The sequence below is a fragment of the Equus caballus genome, chromosome 29, assembly GCF_041296265.1.
Source record: "Equus caballus isolate H_3958 breed thoroughbred chromosome 29, TB-T2T, whole genome shotgun sequence".
Lineage (NCBI taxonomy): Eukaryota > Metazoa > Chordata > Mammalia > Perissodactyla > Equidae > Equus > Equus caballus.
Window position 1 is genome coordinate 11,341,377 of NC_091712.1, and position 21,191 is coordinate 11,362,567.

Here is a 21,191-nt window from a genome sequence, read left to right on the forward strand (position 1 = left end):
ACAAGGTGCTGAGAGGATAGCCTTTGCAATTCACAGGGTGCCTTTGCAACCAGATTAATAAAGTATAAGTTTTACATGATATGGACAAGGGACTCCCCTTTTCTTGAGGTTACAGCAGCAGCAGGCAGGCCACCTCATTCCTCAACATTTTTTCACACCATCTCATCACTCTATGCCTTGCTCATTCCCCTAGACACATTTTGTATCTTGATTCTATAAAGCAATCGTCTTTCTCAGGGTCTTTGCAAGGCTGGTAATTCTGCCAGGCATACCTTTCTTCAGAGAAACTTGTGTCTCCACTCACTCTTCTTTTAGGTTTCTGTTAAAACGTCACCTCACTTGCAGCTCCTGCCTCAACTCCCAATAAAATATAACACCCCCATCCACTGTCTCCTTTTGACATGCCACCTTTTTGTCAGTGTCTGTCACCATTGCATATGTTGTATCATTATTTTTATTTGGTCATATTCTTTCTCTATCATTAGATTAGGGACTTTGTTTTTCTAGGTTCTATTTTCTGGATGGTGCTTGGAATATGGCTTATATTCAATATATATTACTCAAATGCAGGAAAGATACTCAATAAAACATTAGGGACATTATGTTTCAGGAACAAATTGATGGTGGAAAAGGAATTCCTAAAGAGAAGTAGCAGTGGAGATGCCTTAATGCGGACGAGATCATACACAAAATTTGGAAATTAAATTTCTTGACTCTAAATATAGATATCGCAGTTATTCTAGGTTACTAATGCTTGCTTGTGTGAAAGTAAGTCATTTATTTTTCTAATTCCTAGTAGTCACCTTCAACACATGGAACCAGGGAATCACACATATTTTTAAAAATTTCTTCTTCTGGGATTTTCAGAGGAACCAGAACTGTGGTCCCTTCTATTTGTACTTTTCCTCTCCATGTACCTGATCACTGTGTCTGCAAACCTGCTCAGTGTCCTTGCCACCATCTCTGACTCCCACCTCCACACGCCCATGTACTTCTTCCTCTCCAACCTGTCCTTTGTAGACATTTGCTTCACCTCCACCACCATCCCAAAGATGCTGCTGAACATCCAGATGCAGGGCAAAGTCATAACCTATGAAGGCTGCATCTCCCGGTGTATTTTTACATATTATTTGTAAGGATAGATAACTTTCTCCTGACTATAGTGGTCTATGACCGGTTTGTGGCCATCTGTCACCTGCTGCACTACTCAGCAATCAGGAACGCCCACCTCTGTAGACTATTGGCTCTGGTCTCCTGGTCCGTGAGTGCCTTTTATTCCTTGTTACAAAGCTTAATGGTGTTGTGATTGTCCTTCTGCACTGACGTGGAAATCCCCCAATTTCTCTGTGAACTCAATCAGGTGGTCCAACTTGCCTGTTCTGACACCTTTCTCAATAACATGGTGATATGTGTTGCGGCTGTGCTGCTGGCTGGTGGTCCCCAGGTTGGTATCCTTTACTCTTACTCTAAGACAGTTTTCTCCATACGTGGGATCTCATCAGCTCAGGGAAAGTATAAACATTTTCCACGTGTGCATTTCACCTTTCAGTTGTCTCCTTATTTTACTGTACGAGCCTAGGAGTGTACCTCAGCTCTGCTGCCACCCACAGCTCACGTTCCAGTGTCACAGCCTTAGTGATGTACACTTTGGTCACACCCATGCTGAACCCCTTCATCTATAGTCTGAGGAATAAAGACATAAAGAAGGCCCTGAAATCATTCTTTGAGATGGTAGCTATAAAAGGAATAATTCTCCTGGGTCAGAAGAAGTATCCTTGATTGCAGTGCTAAAAGTTTCTGAGCCAGAAATTGCTTTTCTTTAATTGTATAATGCAAGTAAAAATTGTTCCTGCCCTTTTTTCCATATCTGTCCATGTCTTTGACTTGAACATCTTTATACAATTTAAGTAACTCATTCTGTTAAGCTTTCACTCACTCTGATATAGAAACAGTTCTCTAATATTTATTTTTTTCCTGTTTATCAAAGTTTTTGCCAACTTTGTGTTTGAAATATTTCAAAATTCCCATTTCTTTCATGGACAACATGAATTTCTTAAAATTAATTTCTTCTCTAATGACATATACCACCCCCAAAAATTTTTCTCTTGTTTTCCTTATAGAAGAGTGATGAGTTGTGTTACTCATATTTTTAAAAAACTACAATTGACAACCAAGGCAATTTATATAATTTTATAATAGGGGAAAATATGAGACCACTGTTTTACACACTTTTGTACATCGTTCCTTTGCATATCACTACCCCAATTGCTTACCCAGAAAACGTAGACTTCTATATACATAGTGTTTGATAGGTAGTCTTTGAGTTTTATTCTCCTAGTTAGAATCCTGTTCCCTTATTCATATCTGTGTCCAAAGTGCATCCATAGTGACAGCAAAATGATTACTAAAGACATGTCTCCGAGTGGAGTCTACACAAACACAAATTTGAATAAATAGGTTGACTTTATTTGGCCTCTGAATCAGAGTAGAGCTTAAGTGTGATGAAGTAGAATTGTAAGATACTTTTTATTACTAAGTAAAATATTTCCATTTCTAGCTATACATCTACACATTGAAGTCTGAGAGACTGATGCCTGTGTGTAAGTGGGTTTTTCATTGGGTTGAATTGGTTGGTGTGTTCACATTTTTTATTAAATTATCTTCATTTCATCTTGAAAACTTCCAGTGCTGCCACAAGTCATACCCTTTCCATGACTTTAAATGCAGTAAAAACTTTGTCATAACCACTAAATGGGCAGTGAACAACAATATCAATATCACACATTAAATAACATGTATGTATTTATCTCCTCCTGATGAGAGGATGACTCACTAGAGAGCTTGAATTCCCGCCCCGTCATGTGATTCAGAGTCACAGGTTTTAAACAAACTTGCATGTCCTTCCACCTTCTCCTGCTTACCTGGAAAGGAACCACAGTGGAGTCAAATTTTAATACATTTATCTGAAATAATCTTCAGTAACAGAGTAACCATGAATGTTATCTTCAAATATCAGGGACAAATGACTAGAATGAAAAGAAGCAGATTGTTATAATTGCCTTCACTTCTGTTTGTTCTTATTTTTGTATTGGTTAGCTGTTGGTGCCTAATAAGCCATTGTAGTAGCAATTGGTAGTAAAGTGCCTTGATTATCGAATGAGATAGTGTGGAGGAGAGTTGTTCTGATCTCTGCTGTGTTCCTCGTGAGTCTATATTCAGCTATGATTCCTCACATTGTCTCTGAAGCTCATCCATCATGTTGTGTGCAGCTGTTTTGCACTTTCTTCTTCGAGAAATGTATGATAGTTCACTCCGTTTATATATGTAGATTAAAACTTAGAGTTTGTGAGAAAAATAGTTTATCAAGTGAAAATGGCCTTAATTTAATTTCACAGTTCCTATCTCTGTATATGACATTTTTCTTTCTTCCAAGTTATAAGATATATCTCCTAGGTCTCATAACTCAGCTACCTGTGCTCAAGACCTGACCCTGGGCTATGGACCCCTAGAATTTTTTAACTCTACTTTATTGGAGTGTAATTATGTAAAAAATGGCAAATTTATATATGTTTATTTATAATATATTATATAACATTAATTATATATTTATATTATATAGAATCCTATATAGTTTTATAGTAATATTAATATGTATTTATATATATATATATGTAAAAATCTTTCTCACTTACACTGGGGTTACATCTCAATAAACCTATCATAAGTTGAACATGTCATAATTCAAAAATTCATTTAAATACATCTAATGCATCTAAACTGCCTAACACCATAGTTTAGCCTAGACCACCTTAAATGTGCTCAGAACACTTACATTAGCCTACAGTTAGGCAAAATGATCCAACACAGATCTATTTTAAAATAAAGTGTTGATGGGCCAGCCCACTGAACTGGTTAAGTTCAGTGTGCTCTGCTTCAGCAGCCCAGATTTGGTTCCCAGGTGTGTATCTACACTGCTCTGTTAGCAGCCATGCTGTGCTGGCAACCCACATACTAAAAAATAGAGGAAGATCGGCATGGATGTTAGCTCAGGGCAAATCTTACTCAGCAAATCACAACAATAAAAAAAAGTGTTGACTATCTTATGTAATTGATTGAACACTGTACTCAAAGTGAAAAACAGAATGGTCGTATGGGTACAGAATAGTTGTAAGTGTTTGGGTTCTTTACCCTCATCATCGCATGGCTGAGTGGGAGTTGTGGCTTGCTGCCATAAGCCAGCCCCATGGGAGAGTATTGTACCATGTATCACTTCTCTGGGAAAAAGATCAAAATTCAAAACTTAAAGTACAGTTTCTACTGAATATGTATTGCTTTTCACCATCGTAAAGTTGAAAAATGAGGAGTTGAACCATTGTAAGTTGAGGACTGTCTTTGTGTATACATACACACACACAAAAACAGACCCATTGATAATCCCATCTTCTTGGTTGAAAGGAAACTTGAGAGAAAGAGGAACAGGATAAAAATAATAAACATTTAAAGAAACATGAAATTGAAAGAATGTAAAAATTTTGGCACAAAGATCTAGAGTAGAGCAAGTGACCTTAATTTTAATGATGAATTTCTTTTCCTCTTTTAAAGACTCAAAGGCCTCAGCTAGAAACACATTTATGTTTAGACAATGAGAAATTCTCTGCACTAAGGGAGCCACATGTCTGCAAATTGACTTTAATATTCTTTTCTTATTTAAGGTGGGATTTCAACAAAAAAATGCCTTGACCAAGAAAATCTAAATGAATGAGTTGAGAAGCTTAACATCAGTTTCCTTGAGCAAAGCAGTTTTAGATGAATGTCTGCTTTAGATTACAATTGCTGCTTATCAAATTACCACACTAGTGGCTTAAAACAAACAAATTTATACCTTAACGTTCTACAGTTCGGAAGCCCAAAATGCGTCTTATTGGGCTAAAATCAAGATGACTGCAGTCCCGGGTTTCTTATGGAAGCTACAAGAAAGAATAAATTTCCTTTTCTCTTAGACTTCCTAGCGGCCACCTGCATTGCTTGGCTCATGGCCATTCGTCCACCTTCAAAGCCAGCTGCACAACATCTTCAAATATTTCTCTGACTCCAATTCTTCCTCTTCCTCTACATTTAGGGGATGATCATGATTACATTAGTCTGACCAGATTATTCAGGCCAACCTCTTATGTTAAGGTAAATGTATAGTAACTTAATTCCACCTGCTATCTGAATTCCACTTTGCCATATAAACCAACATATTCAAAAGTTCTTGGGATTAGGATGTGGACAGTATTTTGGAGGCCCTTATTCTGCCTTCAAAGTCTATTTCAGATATATATTATTTGATGTCCTTGAAGAGCCCTCATATTTAAAAGAGTCAAGCACAATTTATCACTACCTGTAGAGTGAGTGAAAAACTGTTCTTTCAAAATTACATGCAAAGAAGATGTGGGTGGAGAAGACCTAAAACTACCTCTTACTCAGGTCCACAGCCTTGCTACTCACACTGTGATCCACAGACCAGGACCCGCAGCATCGACACCACCTGAGAGCTTGTTAGAAAGGCATAGTCCCTGGGCCCACTGGAGACCTGATGAATTTGCATTTGAACTACAGACTTTGTCCATTTGTATGCACATGAAGTTGGAGAAGTGCTGGTCTGGGAAGGTTTCCTCACCTTCTTATTGTTGACGTTGGGAACTGAATAAATACTTGTAGCGGATACTGTCGTGTGGATTATATGAGTTTGCTGTCTCCCTTAAGACGTTGCCAAATAGCCCCAGGGGCAAAATCATCTCTGATTGAGCACCACTGTGCCAGAGTTTGAGAACTGGAAGCATCCTGACGCAACTCCAATCAAGGCTCCATCAAGATTCTGTTTATATCAGTGATATTGTGATTTATAATCAAGAATATATATATTTGGCCTTCATCACATTTCTGGCACAGAGTTCCTAAAAGTCTTGGAATTTCCTAAGTGTTGAGAGCTATAAAGTGTCTTTTGTTATATTAAAAAGGTGATTTTGGATTCCAGCTAAGGATAGGAACTGGTTGCCAGGAGAACCAGCCATGTGGATAGAGGGTTGGAATTTAAGTCCCACATGTAACCTCCTGGGATGGGAGAGGGGCTGAAAATTGGACTCAATCCCCAGTGGCCAATGATTTCATACCTATGTAGTGAAGCTTGTATAAAAACCCATAGGGATGGTGTTCAGAGATCTCCCAGATTGGTAAACACAAAGAGGTTTGGTAGAGTGATTCACTCAGAGAATCTCCACGCCCTTTCCTCATCCCTTGCCTTATGCACCTCTTCCATCTGGTTGTTCCTGAGTTATTTCTTTTTATGGTAAACTGGTAACCTAGTAAGTAACATGTTTGTCTGACACCCGTGAGCCACTCTAGCAAATTATTTGAGCCCAGGAAGAGATCAGGGGAACCTCTGAATGGCAACCAGTTGGTCAGAAGCATAGGTAACAACCTGACTTGCAACTGGCCTCTGAAGTGGAAAGCAGTCTGTGGGACTGAGCTCCTAACCTGTGGTGTCTAAGGCTGTCTCCAGGTAGAGAGTGTCACCATTGAGCCGAACTTTAGGACACCCAGCTGGTGTTGGAGAATTGCTTGGCTGTGTAGGGAATATCCACACACACACATTGTAATTGGGTTGAATCTGTTCAGGTATTTTGGAGCCTCATGTACTTCAATGTCCATATCTCTTCCCAGATTTGTAATTTTCAGCTAACATTCCTTCAAGTGAGCTTCCTGCCTATTTCTCTTTCTCTTCTCCTTCTCAGATTTCCATAATGCAAAAAATAAACTCTCACTTAATGGTAACACATAACTCATTGGCTTTCTTCACGGTTTCTCATTCTTTTCTCTTTTTTTTTCCTCTTCGAACAGGATGATTTCAAGAGATCTGCCTTCAACTTCACACATTCTTTCTTCTAATCGATCAAGTGTGTTGTTGAAGGCCTCGAAGGTACTTTTTATTTCAATCATTGTATTCTTTAGCTCCAGAATTTCTTTTTCATTTTTTATTACAATTTTTAAGTCTTTGTTCAATTCCCTGACTCAGGTATGGGGCACACAGCAGCAGCAGCACAGGCCAGTGATGGGTGCATCAAACCCTTGACTTTCAGCTGAGGGGCAGAGGGCAGTGCAGCAGCAACTCTGGTCTTCACATGGCACAGCACTGTGACTCCTGATGCTGGAGAGTGGGAGACAGCAGGGAGAGTGGAAGAGTGGGTGCAGGAGTGACTCAGGCCTTGGGAACAGTTCTCACAAAAATGACAGTTTCAGCCCTGGGCAGATGATACGGCACTGGAAGCTATGGGCAGCTCTATGAGCTGGGCTCAGTGTTGGTGAAGACTGTGGGGTTCTTGATCTCAAAGGCTGCAGATGACCATGGCAGTGATGAGGATTGCTGGGGTCTTCCTCTGCTCCTTTCCCCATGGGGTAAAATCCCTGTGAGGGGATCCCTTTTGGAACCAAGTTTCTCTGGACTGAACCCAAAGATTCTAAACTAAATGTAACTAAACTTAATTACATTTGCAAAATATCCTCATTTTTCATAAATTGTATCCTAGTCTTGAGAGCTAAATCCTTCAATGCACACTCAAAAGAAGATGTATCCAGGGTTCATGTACCAGGAACAAGAATCTTGGGGCATTCTGAGACTGCCTATCACACCATGTTCGTGAATTGGAAGATTCAGAATTGTACCAGGTCAATTCTCCCTAAAATAATCTATAGATGCTGTGAAATCAAAACCTCTGCAATTGCTTTTGTAGAAATTGACAACCACTTCTAAGGTTCTGATAGAAAGGCGAAGAACCTACAATAGACAAAAATGTTTTGAAAAAGAACAAAGTTGGAGGTCTTACTATATATATATATATATATATATATATATATATATATGTATGTATATATGTTCTGAAAATGCCTTAGGATCACTAACAGGCCCGAGGGAAGGTATTCCTCTCCCTGGCCAGTCAGCAAACACTAGAGGAGGGGACCGTGTCTTCGTACATGCAGACAGCAATGCAAATATTAAAGAAACATGAAAAATCAAGGAAGCATGACAGCAGAAATGGAACAAAACCTCCCAACAAAGAAAAGCCCAGGAATAGAGGGTTTCACTAGTGGATTCTACTAAACATTTAAGCAATGAATGCCCAACTTTTATAAAGACTTGAAGAGGAGTGAACAATTTAAACTCATTTTTTTGAGGCCTGCATTAACACGGAGGTTTTTATGGGAGACGTGGGATCTAATAGGTTTTGAGGGCTAAGTAGGAGTTTTCCCACCAACTCTCCACCATTCACCTGGTAGAGATGAGCATAGTGAGAAGCAAATAAGAAATCAGAAAAGCGGTAAGGACATACTGTAATTGAGAACAACAAAACAATTATCCTAATGAATGCAATTATTATTAGATTACTGTGTGTTAGTTATGGCAGAAGATGAGATGTGAGTGAATTGAATATAAAATACCACAGGTTTGAAGGTAAAAGACCATATGTAATATGCTTTCAAATATGTTTGCATATATATGCATACTCCACCTTCAGGATAAGATGAAATGGCACACTGAAGTTCTTGTATCTGCTAAGCAGTGAAGCCTTAGCTGGTGTCTTAGTGAGTTTATAATCAACTAGTTGAGAAATTATTTCAAAGTGGAATTTATTTGTGGGATCACTAACTAGGCTTTTAAAAGCTTTTAAAATCATCAAAGAGGTTGTCTCTTCCCATAGAATGTGGTGGAAGCATACATACATACAAAGAATTGTTTTTGATTTTCATGTCCATGCTTTATGAAGAACATCTACTTTCTCCTGATATATTCTCTCATCTCTTTCCTGATATATCAATTAGGCTACATATTTCTCTTATGTTAATTTATTCTTTGCTGAGACTATACTTGAAGAACTAAAATTTTAAGACACTCTTCTGTCTTTAATTTAAATGACAAATTGCACATGAAACTTTAACCGCAGCTCTCTTTATCCAATAGTTAAGGATTTTCTGTGATTTTCTTGTTCAGTAACCTCCTTGTTCAAGTCCTGGAGGATCTTACCCTGACCCATAAGCACTGTCTCCCTGCTGCCAGTGAATTTTAAAAGTGATCACACTTACAATATCTTTCTACAATATCCTGCTTTGCCTTAAATATCAAAATGTCATCTTTTAATAGCTATCTGTCATTAGAAAAGCAACTGTTCATTACAGAAATATGAATTGTGCTACAAACTCCAATGCATTATCTTCCTCATAGATAAAATAGAATGAGGAATCCACATAGAAATTTTGCATTTACCCTTTAAGAAGGAGATTCCCTGTGTTTTTTATTTTAGCACACAAGCTAAGAAAGTTTGAATGATTTGACTAAGGGCATGAATCAAACTCTAGTCTCGTATAACGATCATTATCATTATGATGAAATGAAGGTTTTAATGCGGCATTAGGAGAAAAGAATCAGAATGCATGGGCCAACTATTGTGCAAGACTGTAACTGATGATGGAAAGCTTGTTGGTGTGAAGAACTAGAACAGAAAACTCAGTCCAATTCAGCAAGTATTTTCTGAGGACTTACTGAATCCTGACTACAGAAGAACTACATAACTGTAACAGAGACAATGAAGACATTGAAATTGTTAAAGATTTTGTTTACCTTGGTTAAGCCATCAATTTACATGGAGACTGTAGCCAAGAAATCAAGAGAAGACTGAGACTTGGAAGGGCATCAATAAGAGAATTTGGAAAGAACATCAAATGTAGGGAAGTGTCCTTAGAGAGTAAGGCCAAGATTATCCACACCCTTGTATTCCCAATTGCTATGTACGAGTGTGAAAGCTGGACAGTGAAGAAGGCAGACAGGAAAAAATGGATTCATTTGAAATATGGTGTTGGAGGACAGCTCTATAGATAACCTGTACTGCCAGAAAGATGAACAAGTGGGTCCTAGAGTAAATTAAGCTTCAACTATCCCTAGAGGTGAAAATGATAAAACTGAGGTTTGCTGACTTTGGGCACATCCCGAGAAGGCAGGAGTCTTTGCAAAAGACAATAATGCTGGGAAGAGTAGAAGGCAGCAGGAAAAGAGGAAGACCGAACATAAGACAGATTGACTCCATAGAGGAAGCCATATGCACGAGTCTACAGGAACTGAGTACGGTTGTTGAGGACAAGGCATTGTGGATGGCACTCATTCATAGGGTCGCCAGGAGTAAGAGCTGACTTGATGGCACATAAGAACAACAAACTGAATGCTTAGTGCTGTGCTGAAAGTTCTGGTGAGAGGGAAGGAAATGACATGCCTTTCTCCAAAGACGGTTAAGTTCCCTATGGTTTTGATTCTATGTTAGCTGATACTTCATAGTCAAACATATATCTCTCTGTGTGTATATATATATATGCACATGTATATACACAAATATGTACATTTGCATACACACAGGTACACATGTTCATATGTACGTGTGTACTTGTACATATGTATATATGCATGCTTATACATACATATTTCCTCATAACAGGAATGTAGAATAAAAATGGGTGCAGGTGCAAAGTGTGAGGAAAGACTTGACACTTTATATCAGAAAAGAAATGAAATAAATGTCTGATGAGCAAGAGATACTGCAGTTAGGAAGTGGTTGCAGGTATGCAGAGTATATTTGCATTTCTGAGCTGGGGCAGTGAGAGGTGGCCTTGGGTTGGAGGAGGGGAGGGAGATACCTGCCCTAAGGAAACACTGCTAGATGGTGAACACACTTTACTACACAACAGCCTGCAGTTTCTAATAAAAGTATTTTTGTCAACAGAAAATTTTAGTGAAATCTGGTAATCCTTCCTAATCTGTGCCTTCACATGTCCAGATGTGAGACCATCATTTTAGATTTGTGTATGTGTTTATGATGTCTATTACACATATTTATTGCAGTGGATCATGGCCAAAAATGTCCTAAAGCCACTAGTCAAGAAAAGGATGTTAGTCTGAGTAGCCCTATAAACCACTACATAATTGTCTCTTCCTTTTTTTAGTTGATTTTTTCTCATCATGGACTTTCATTTCTCCATAAGTAAATTAGAATAGAGGAGAGTGAAGTTTTCCCAGGTCTGTATTTCCCTCCAGGCCAGCATTGCTATACTTAGACATTAAAAATCTGTGTATCAGGGTTCCAAGATGGAATATAAAACTTTTAGAATAAACTTACCACAGTTATTTCCCAATAAACGTCTTAAATTAAAGCAAATAAAAAATCAATAATATGAAAAGTTTTTGAGATGACCTGAGCAAGAGGTGTAGTCTATAAGTGCCATTAATCCTTGAAAAGACAGGAAATATGAGTTACTTATTCTGTGCAATATTTATACCAAGTCTACTTTCTGGGGTGTACAAAGCAATTTATGGTTTTTTGAAATTGTTTTGAATTTTTTTTGTATGGAAAGAGAGAGAAATATGACATCATGGGATTTAGTAACAAGAATCTTTATTTCTATATATGCTATCCTGTCCTAAACTAAACCTTATATTGATATATTCCAATTATGAATAACAGTGCAAAAGGATGGGTAAAAACATATGAAGATATTCCATTTAAAATAATAGAGTAGAGAAATAAAAATTAACAAAAAAGTAATCCAAATCTATGTGTTTTTAAATAAATAGTAAAGTGCTAGGAGCTATGCAAATTGGTATAAATCTATTAGAAATCAGATATCACTTGTATTTTAATTAAGTAAAATGTTTTTAAAATTTGGAGGTATTCCCCTGCATTCAGTCAGGTAAGATGATGCTTTATATATAAAGATGTCTCTGAAACACTGTATAAAGAAACAGTTGGAGAAATTTAGACATGCAACAACAGAATAAATTGGGCATAGTGAGAACATAACAGTGGGTGGGCTCTTGCATCAGAAAAACCCAAGATGGAGTTCCAGCTGTTGGACTAGCTGTCTGGGCTTAATTCAGGTGCTTAACATCTCAGACTTCTCTCCCTCATCTGTAAGATGGGCGTATAAGATATGAAGTGAGTAAACACCTATGAAGGATGTAATTGTGCCTTTCATAAAGTTCCCCGCTCTCAGTGTGTGTTAACACTGTGCAGCCACCTATGGTGCCCTCTCTGTGGTTGGCAGTGAGTATAGAGCAAGGAGAGCATTCGACATCTGTCGGCATTGCAGCAACATGGAGCTTGTGTCACACAGGCATGGTGACAGGTCTGTCAGAGTGACATCACTGCAGAAGATTCCTTTCCCTTTATGTGACTGTTAAGATTTTTTTCAACAGAAGCAATAGTTTGGAAGTTTTGAAAAATTAATGCTAAAGTTTAAATAATATAATGCTTTGAACAGACAGCCAGTGTGGGCTGCATCCTTTCATACAGCTCTTAACTTCAAAAATGCAATCAATTTGGGAAAGAGAAGTAAGTTTTTCCCACTAAATGTCTCCTTGTGATCTTCCTTCTATCTTTGGATTCTAAATATGCTAATAATTGTAATATTAGTAAACTCATATTAGCAGTAAAATTGCCTTTCAGGATATTAAGACTTAAATTTAATTAGCTGGATTTAATTCTTTATCCAGACACATGGCCCAGCTAAATTGCACCCAGGTGTCAGCATTTATTCTTGTGGGCCTCACAGCTCATCAGGAGTTGAAGACGCCCCTCCCTCTGGTATTCTTATCCATCTGCCTCTTCCCAGTAGGAGGCAAGCTGGGTTTGATCCTTGTCATTAGAGCAGAAGCAAGACTGAAGACACCAATGTACTACTTTCTTAGCAAGCTAGCGTCTATTGATTTCTGTTATTACACTCAAAATGCTTGAGAATTTCTTGTACAAACAAAAGGAGATTTCCTTCAATGCGTGCACTGCTCACTTAGGCTGTTTCCTAACTGTGTGACAGCCAAGTGCTTGCTCCTGCTTCCATGGCCTACGAACAACATGTGGCCATTTGTAAACCTCTGCTGTATATGACTATAATGTCTCCAGGAATCTGCATTCGGTGTGTGTCCAAGAGAATCCCAGAAGTGAATGAAAACATCTAATTGTATTACAAATGTATGAAACAGTCTGAATGAAAGGAGTGGGTGTAAAGGTGAAGAAATCTATACTTTGGGAAGTGAGTTGAGTCTGTAAAACTGAAGATGAAAGAAACTGTGCCGAAGCACTGTATTGTAGCTGATAAAGTTGTGACCCAGGGGGTACTGTTAACAACGCTGATACTTCTGTACATGTGCACTGAAAATGAGCAGATACGCAAAGGGATAGTGAACAGTGGGGACAAGGTTATTATTTTGAGTAGGAGTTGACAGATAAGCAAGGAGAAGAGGTTAGAATGATCCGCGTGGAAACAGGGTTGAAGACATCAGTGTGAACTTACTTTAGCTGAACATAGACACAGAAGGCTGAGTATAGATATATTTATATGTGTTTGAATACACACAGGCTGCTACACACAGATATATTTCCTTGCTATGCCCGCTGAAAGTATCTAATGCCCTGACAGCAGCAAACACACCTGGTACCCAGATTTTAATTTTAATACCACGTTCCAACAAAAGGAAACAGCGCTCCTTGTAGAAATAACGGATTCTAGGATTTGGCAAGGAAATGTAGGAAAATGAGACTAAAGTGTCATTCAACATAAGAAAGTAATGAAATGCTACTCAAAAAAGGCCAAGAATGATGGGAGTGCGCCAAAGGGACACATCAGCGAACTGAAGGAGCTCTGCATCGCCAAAGCTGGAACAATGTGAGCAACAAAATAAATAAAATTGTTGGATAATAACCCAAAGAATGTACCGAATATCAATGACTGCACCAATGTAAGTAACTGAATAATAAGGAAATGAAAAGACACAAATCTCCTGTGCAGAACACCAATGATTCACGCAGACATTCTGCTCTAAAGGAGGTTGAGGCTAACTCTCTGCTCCTTAAGCGTGGGCTGCACAGACAAAAGTCCCTACAAATGGGATGGTGTGGACAGAGGGGACAGGGTAACTGCACAGGGGAGACATCTGACAAACGCAGCCTCAGCCAGGTGACCAACATCAACATCAATGGGGGGAAGTCACAGGGAGAGCATGGACCCTTGAAATGCTGAGATGAAAATGGCAAGTTACTCCTCTGATCTTCTTGCCCCAAATCCATAATCCCAATCTAATCATGAAAATAAATCAGAGAAATTCTGTTAAAGAACATTTTATGAAACACCTGACCATTACTCCCTAAAACTACCAAATTCTTCAAAAACAATGAAAGCCTGAGAACCTGTCACAGCCAGGGGAGGCTAGGCAGAAAGGACTAAATGTAGTGTAGGATAACAGACAGGATGTGTTCATAAGAGCAGAAACTGGGAATGGAGATGAGGGAAACTCTCTGTACTATCACAGCAAGCCTTTTGTAACTATACAACTGTTCAAAGAATAAAGTTAATTAAATATTAGAGTACTAGCGAAATGCAAAATACCTGGAAACGATGAGTTGTGAACACGTCTTCAGACTCCATTATGTGCCCTGCACAAGCACTGTCACTACAGTCAGTCACATTCCTCATAAAATAGGATAATGATACCAAATTCGTAGTTTCTGGGAGATTTAAATGATGAATATAACATTTCTGGCATTGTTTCTAGCAAAAACTCACTAGGTAATAGAAAAAGTAGTCAGAATTTTTGGATACATTAATTTTCACCCCTCAGAGACCCGCTCCTCTCCTTCCACTCCCAGGGTTTCTCTGCTCTTTCCATCCCTCAGTCTCTCTCACACTTTGAATGCAGCAACACTCTGTTCCTCACATTGACCTGGGTGACTTTTACAGAGAGCAGACCTGATCACAGCTGTCCCGTTGCATGAAACCTGCACTTACTGTCCACTAATTTCAGAATCAAACTACAATCCTGTGGCCAAAATATAAGGCTCTTTCTTCATCTGACTGTGTTCTCTCAGACTAGGCTCATGTGGTTTCATTTCCCACCCTCTGCTACTGAGTATTGGTCAGATAGTAATAATCTGCATTACAATTACAATGTCATATTGTCATTTTATAAACACACCTTGCAGTCTAATTATGCCCTAAATGTCATCCCCTCCCTGCTCATCCTGGAGTGCTCCCACCTCTCGACCACCTGGGAGAATTCCAACACCTGTTCAAGGCTGAGCACAGTCACAATCTTGTCTGTGATGCTTTCACTAAACTCTCACTGAAGAGTCAACTTCTTTGGATAAACTTCACCAGAGTTCAATGTCACCTCAGGATATTACAGTTTCTTTACATTTCCCATCATGTTTAGCCAATGAGTGCCTTGTGAGAATAAACAGTGTCTTAGTCATTACTTAACATCCAGAATAAAGTTTGGTGCCTACCATATATTAATTGCTGGAAAAAAAGATTTTTTTAATGACTGCAGAAACAAATTTTTGAATGAGGATAAACAGACATTCCCAAAGTGGGGGAAAAAGAATAAACCATGAAAGACAGGGAAACACTATTGAGAAATGAACGTCCCCTGATTAAGCACAAACACTGCAAAAGATACATCAGAGAAAGATGTTCGATTCTGAGTTTCCTTCCCGAATCAGTCTGTATTGGCAGGAGTTGGTGTTACTACATTCTCTATAACTTATTTTCCCTAGTGATGCCCCCCAAGAAACTACCAATAAAAAGGCTCCCTCACACTATCACATGTCCCCTCAGCACTTGTGAAAATGCTGTGATCTCCTAGATGTCATCACAGAACAGCCTGAGAGCACCGATCCACTTTCCTCCATGGACGAGTCATCATGTTTGAAGCCATGTCTCCACGAAGGGCAGATGGCCCCTCCTGGGCCCTTTCTCACTTGCTGTCTGCCAGGTTCTAAGCTTGACACGTCCCTGCATCATGTCATTGGCTTAACAACTGCTGTAGCACTGAATGCAACAGCAAGACGTTACCCTGTAAATATCCATGCAGATCGTTCACACAGATACTAGCGCTAAAGTGACAGGAGTGCTTCACACGGTGACCTGTTATTAAGTCCAAAAGTTTGGTCACTGTGCCCACCCAGAATCTGATGGGCACCTTCAAGAGGCAGAGACCACCACCTGCGGCCCCTTCCACAGAGAAAGCCATTAAGCGACCTCCTAAGAGACATTCCCTTCTCCAGAGAGCAGAGGAACATCACCTTATCTTCCCAGAAAATTAATGCCAATCATGACATGCCATTTGCAACAGCATAAACATGAGCAGGACCCAATGGTGACAGGAAACACCTCTGCTTCCCTCTGAAACCGCTTTATGATCATAGACCAAATCCTTCCCCAAACCATCCTGCTCAGCATGGCATGAAAAGTAAGGGGCCATCGCTCTGAACTCCTACAAAGAAATGCTGCCCTGCATTTCTTCCAACGCTTGCAAATTTCAGCCTCGACAGGCGATCCCAGTAAAAAAGAGAAGGAGAACTCAGGAGGCTCTTCAACTGTCCCCCAAACCCACTGCCCTCCCACAGCAAAGTGGGATGTCCAGGTCGTTCCAGTACAGGGAGCTGGGGAGAGAAGGGAGGCGTCCACACCAGGCGAGACACAACCAGGTGAGTCGCTGCCAGGAGGCAGGTAGAGATGCGGGCGGCCTCTTGCTCCCTCTGACCCTGGACTGAGCCAGCTGTCCCTCCCTCCAGCCCCTGAGAGCTGGCAGCACAGCAGGCAGCCTCTCTGAGCCTGAGACATCCGCCAGGACTGCCCCCGTCGCTGAGGAGCGGGTATAGAGGGGACAGAGGCACCGAGGAGCCCTGTGCAGCCCGCGAGCCCTGTGCGCCTGCCCTCAAGAGCAGCGCCCCACAGGCCTCAGCGGACACGGCGGGCCAGGGACGCGCCGCTGCTCGGAAGGCTGTCTGGGACGTGTGCCCGGGCTCAGGGCCCTTCTCCCCTCGGAGCGGCCCTGCCCGCTGTCCTCCGAGGGCGTCCTAGTCTCCATGGAGCCCCACATAAGCGCTCCCGCCCGGGCTCCCTGCAGAAGCAACGCCGGACGCCTGGGCCTCGCGGGCCAGGGCGGCACAGACCATTCTCCGCCGGCCAAGGGCCAGAGGCTTCATGAGTTTGACCGGCCGGCCCCGCCCAGGAGGGACGAGGCCTGGCCGGGACAGCCCCGGGCGCACTGGGGAGAGGGGAACCCGGGCGTCCTGGACGCCCTCGAGGCTCCGGCATCCCGGTTCTCCGCCTCAAGCACGCCCCTCATGCCAGTCAGAACCTGCTGCCCCTTTCGCTGGCTCCGCGGTGACACCGCCCACCTGACCTGGATGTCTGGGGCCTCCCCATTGGCTCGGGGTCGGGGGGTGGAGCGAGTGAGGAGGCGTGGCCAACAGGATGCCCTCCCCCGTGGGGCTGGAGCGAATGCCAGCCACCTGCCTGCACACAAAGGCCTGGAGCCACACCCCTCCTGTCCGCTGCCTGCTGGGAAACGGAGTCTTTTGATTGGAAACTTAGATGTTGCGTGTCTCTGCCCCTTTGCCTTTGGGAAATATGGTCCACTCTTGGACCTTCGGATCAGATGCCACAGCCCTCGATGCCAGAAAATCCCAAATGAACGTGCTAGGTCATTGATAACTCTATGTTTAATTTTTTTCTACACAAAATTCATCTTGAGGTGGAAAGTGGCTCCACGAACTTGAGTTTCCTCACCAAAAACAGCTGCAATATTTTCTGTATTCTTCCTACAGGAACCAAAACAGACTTGTTTTGGTAGGTTTCCCAGGTTTTCCCTGTAAATTGAGATCAGGCAGTAGATATAGTCATGGACAAAGACTGAAGAAAAGAGACAAATCCATTTCCGGCATCCATGGCCTCTGACTCTGTCTTGACCCTGAAACAGAGGTTTTCAGCATATTGCTACTTAGGAAGACGGAGGCTCGACACAGGAATGGGAACAGCAACAATCAGAGAAAGCTTTGTGTGCTCACCCCTGAGGGCTTCCTCAGGGGCCCCATCTGTTCTTAGATTTTTCCTAGGTAGGAGCCATCCTTCTTTGTCTCTTTGTATGCCCTGGAACTTTGGGCAGAAAACTTACCATTTGGAACATTATGACATGACAACTAGGGAAATCAGGTTCTCCACCTTCCCGGCATTTCTGGGGGATGCTGGCTGCAATAAATGGTGATAGTTACTTTAGGGGATATTCTGATCCAATCCTGAAAGTTCTGTATTCTTTGTCATGTGTGGCCACTGAACACTTTGATCTGTTAGCCTAAGGATCAGCCAGAGATCCTGAGTTCAGTGGGTCTTAGGATGTCCTCCTGGGGAAAGAGGGCGAGGGAACTCTGTATGTGACAGGGAGAGTGAGTGATTTGGTGTAGAGAAAGAGCGTGGTGGACTGCATCCAGTTCTGCTTTCATTCTGGCACACAGAAGACCATGTGTCCTAGCCCTCTTGGTTTTTCTTATGGACGTGTGGCTACTTCTGCCGAAGGGCATCACTTTTTGGCCAAAGGAGAAAGGAGGGTGTGTAAGGCCCCAGGTGCTCTTTGTGTCCTTCAGCGGCAATGGAATAAGGCGTGAGTTCCAGATGGTGTAGCAACAAGGTCATGGGGTCTCCATCAGACTTGCCCAACGAGACTTGGGAAGCAGGGGTCCCTTCACCCCGGTGACCAATGTTTGATGTAAATCTGAGGAGAAATGCATCTTTAGTCATGGATTTCTTAATCGTTGCATTTAATTTCTTACCAGAGCATTACCTAAGGTTGTCCTGAAGATTACGATGACCTACCCTTTCAGATTGTCTAAAAGGTGATTCTCCCAGAGCAGAATTGGCCGAATCTCATGTTGCTATGGTCAGAAGTCATGTCTGCTGACGGCTGCTTGTCACAGATTGGGGCCCTGCCAAGAGACTCTGAGTCTGACAGGGAGTATTGCATGTGGAAAGTGTATGGAAGTGTTCTGGAGAGATATCCCTATAGGAAGTTAGCAAAGCAGAGATGGTCACAGGAGAAGCTGAAGCACAAGCCCATTGCCACTGGGTCTCAGCTAACCCTCAGGGATCTCTAGAACTAGGACGGCCCTTTGGTGTTGTCCCAAATTGAGACAAGGGAACCAGGCTTCTTACTCCCTTATATGCCAGACATTGGCCTCTGGCTGTCCCTGGAGAGGGCTGTGTCCTCGGGTTAGGCAGTTCCCTATGCTGTGGGGATGTCCTGTGCAGGAAAGCGCTGTGAGCTGTCCTCAGCCAATATTCCCAGGAGCTGTGGGGTGGATGCCTTGGCCTTGAGCGTGACTCTGGGCTGAGTCTCAATATTTCAACGGCACTGCTCCTTCACCGTGGTCTTCCTTCCCAACCCAGTTAATAATCCCCTGATCTGAGGAAGTCTCTGGGAGGACTAACATAGAGCTCTGCCTTTCCCTGTGATTGGATGAGACAAAGGCATTGGGGAAGAGCAGAATCTCTCTCTTCAGGATTCAGACCCTCTTACCTGGGGACTTCTGGAGAGCTCCAGAAGGCTTCCGACTTTGGCTGACAGTGCTGAAGTGGTTCCTGTAATGGTGGCCATGGATTTGCTGTTGTTGGGTGCTTGTAGTTAGGGGAAATCTGATTCCCTCCAGAGAGCTTGAACAGGGTGCTCTCCAACGTCTTGGGGTCACGAGGACTGGCCTGGTAGACATCGAAACCCAGGGGAAGGTTGGCAAGTTGAGGGGTGTTCTCGTCGCTGTCCTCAACAATGACAGAAAGGCCAATTCATCCTGGTAATTCATCCAGACACACCTAAGCCGAGAGACAGCATTCGGAAGAATGGTCGAGTCATGCCATTCAGGGACAAAACCTAAGCCAAGCCAAGGGGAAGGCAGGATTCTGGACTCAGGTTACTCATCCAGAGATGCTCCTGTCTTGGCAGATGGCGGTGGTGTGAACATGGTTCCCAGGGCTCTGGAACACCCTGGCATGGCTCTCTTATTGTGATGAGGCAAATCGTGTCCAAATCAGCAAGACAGGTTTGCAGGGCAGTGTGAGTGGGGGAGATGGCATTGAGCTGGATGGTGTGGCTGTCAACTGGACAGATTTTTTGTTAGCTCCCAGAAATGGAATGTGCATATGTGCATGGACCACATCGCAAGATATTCTCGAGGTCCGTGAGTGAGGAGTACAAACACCGTCTCATCGACCACTTTGGAAAGACTGAGTTGAATCCTACGGTGATCTTGTTTTCGCTTGCACTGGAAGCCAAGATGCAAGCATCCGTCCCCACCTTGGACCTGGAATAGTTTAAATGGCACCTGACTTACCAGTTCCTCAAACATTTTGAGGATTTCCTGCCAACACCATGTTCACCTGAGGCATTTCAAGGGACTCACACTATTAGATTCTCTTCTCCTAAGTCAGCTCTTAGGAAGCCAGTTTTGGTAACTTCTGTGTGCCTTGAACAAGAAAGATTTCATCCAGATTTTCTAATTCCTTTCCTCGTGGACTTCCACAATCTACTTCCAATTTGGAAACCCAAAGATGGGATAAGTGGTGCCTCCTGTGTCCACAGCTGTACTCCTGCAACAAACTAAAAGTTGCTACCTGCCGGATCGGCTCTCAGGAGCTCCCCAGTCCTGGAGGAGGCACTCTTGGGACACCCATGCCTTCATCCTGGCTCTGGACTAGCCCTGGGACCTGCCACGACTATTTCTCCTCAGAGGGACAGCACAGTCTTCCCCACCTTCCTCTGGCAAGTCTCTTTCCTGGGTGGCTGTGCCGTACCAGCAAGGCCCTGGGCTGCCGGTGACCAGAATTGATCCTCAGCTCCAGGCTGTGCTGAGATGGCCTCCCTGGCAGAGCCCAGCCTGCCAAGTCTCTGAGTGATGCTTGCAGCCAACAAGGAGGAGGGGAGAAGTCAGAAGTGCCAGGGGCTTCACCCAGCCCTTGTCTTTCAGACTCTTTCCAAGGGAGGAGATGGCAAAGGCTGGGTGGTCAGGCTTTCGCTCCTGGTTCTGGAGCCGGTGCTCCGGTTGAGCTCAGAGCAGTGTCTGTTTAGCACCCAGATGGGAAGCATTTCAGCATTTCCCTCGGTAAGGCTGTGTCCATGAACATCCACAGATCATCAGGTTGCTGCCATTCCCCGCAGGACTCCCAACTCACACCCTTCTGAAGCCTCCTCTTTCAAAGCTCCCAACAGGAAAGGCACACATCCCCATGACAGAACCACCGCACAAGACTGTGGAAAAGAACACAGCAAGCCCAGGGGCTGCACACTTGCT

The 21,191-nt window shown here is 42.5% G+C and overlaps 1 pseudogene; it reads left to right on the forward strand.

The window, feature by feature from the left end:
• OR7A212P (olfactory receptor family 7 subfamily A member 212, pseudogene) lies at positions 812 to 1,767 on the forward strand (annotated as a pseudogene).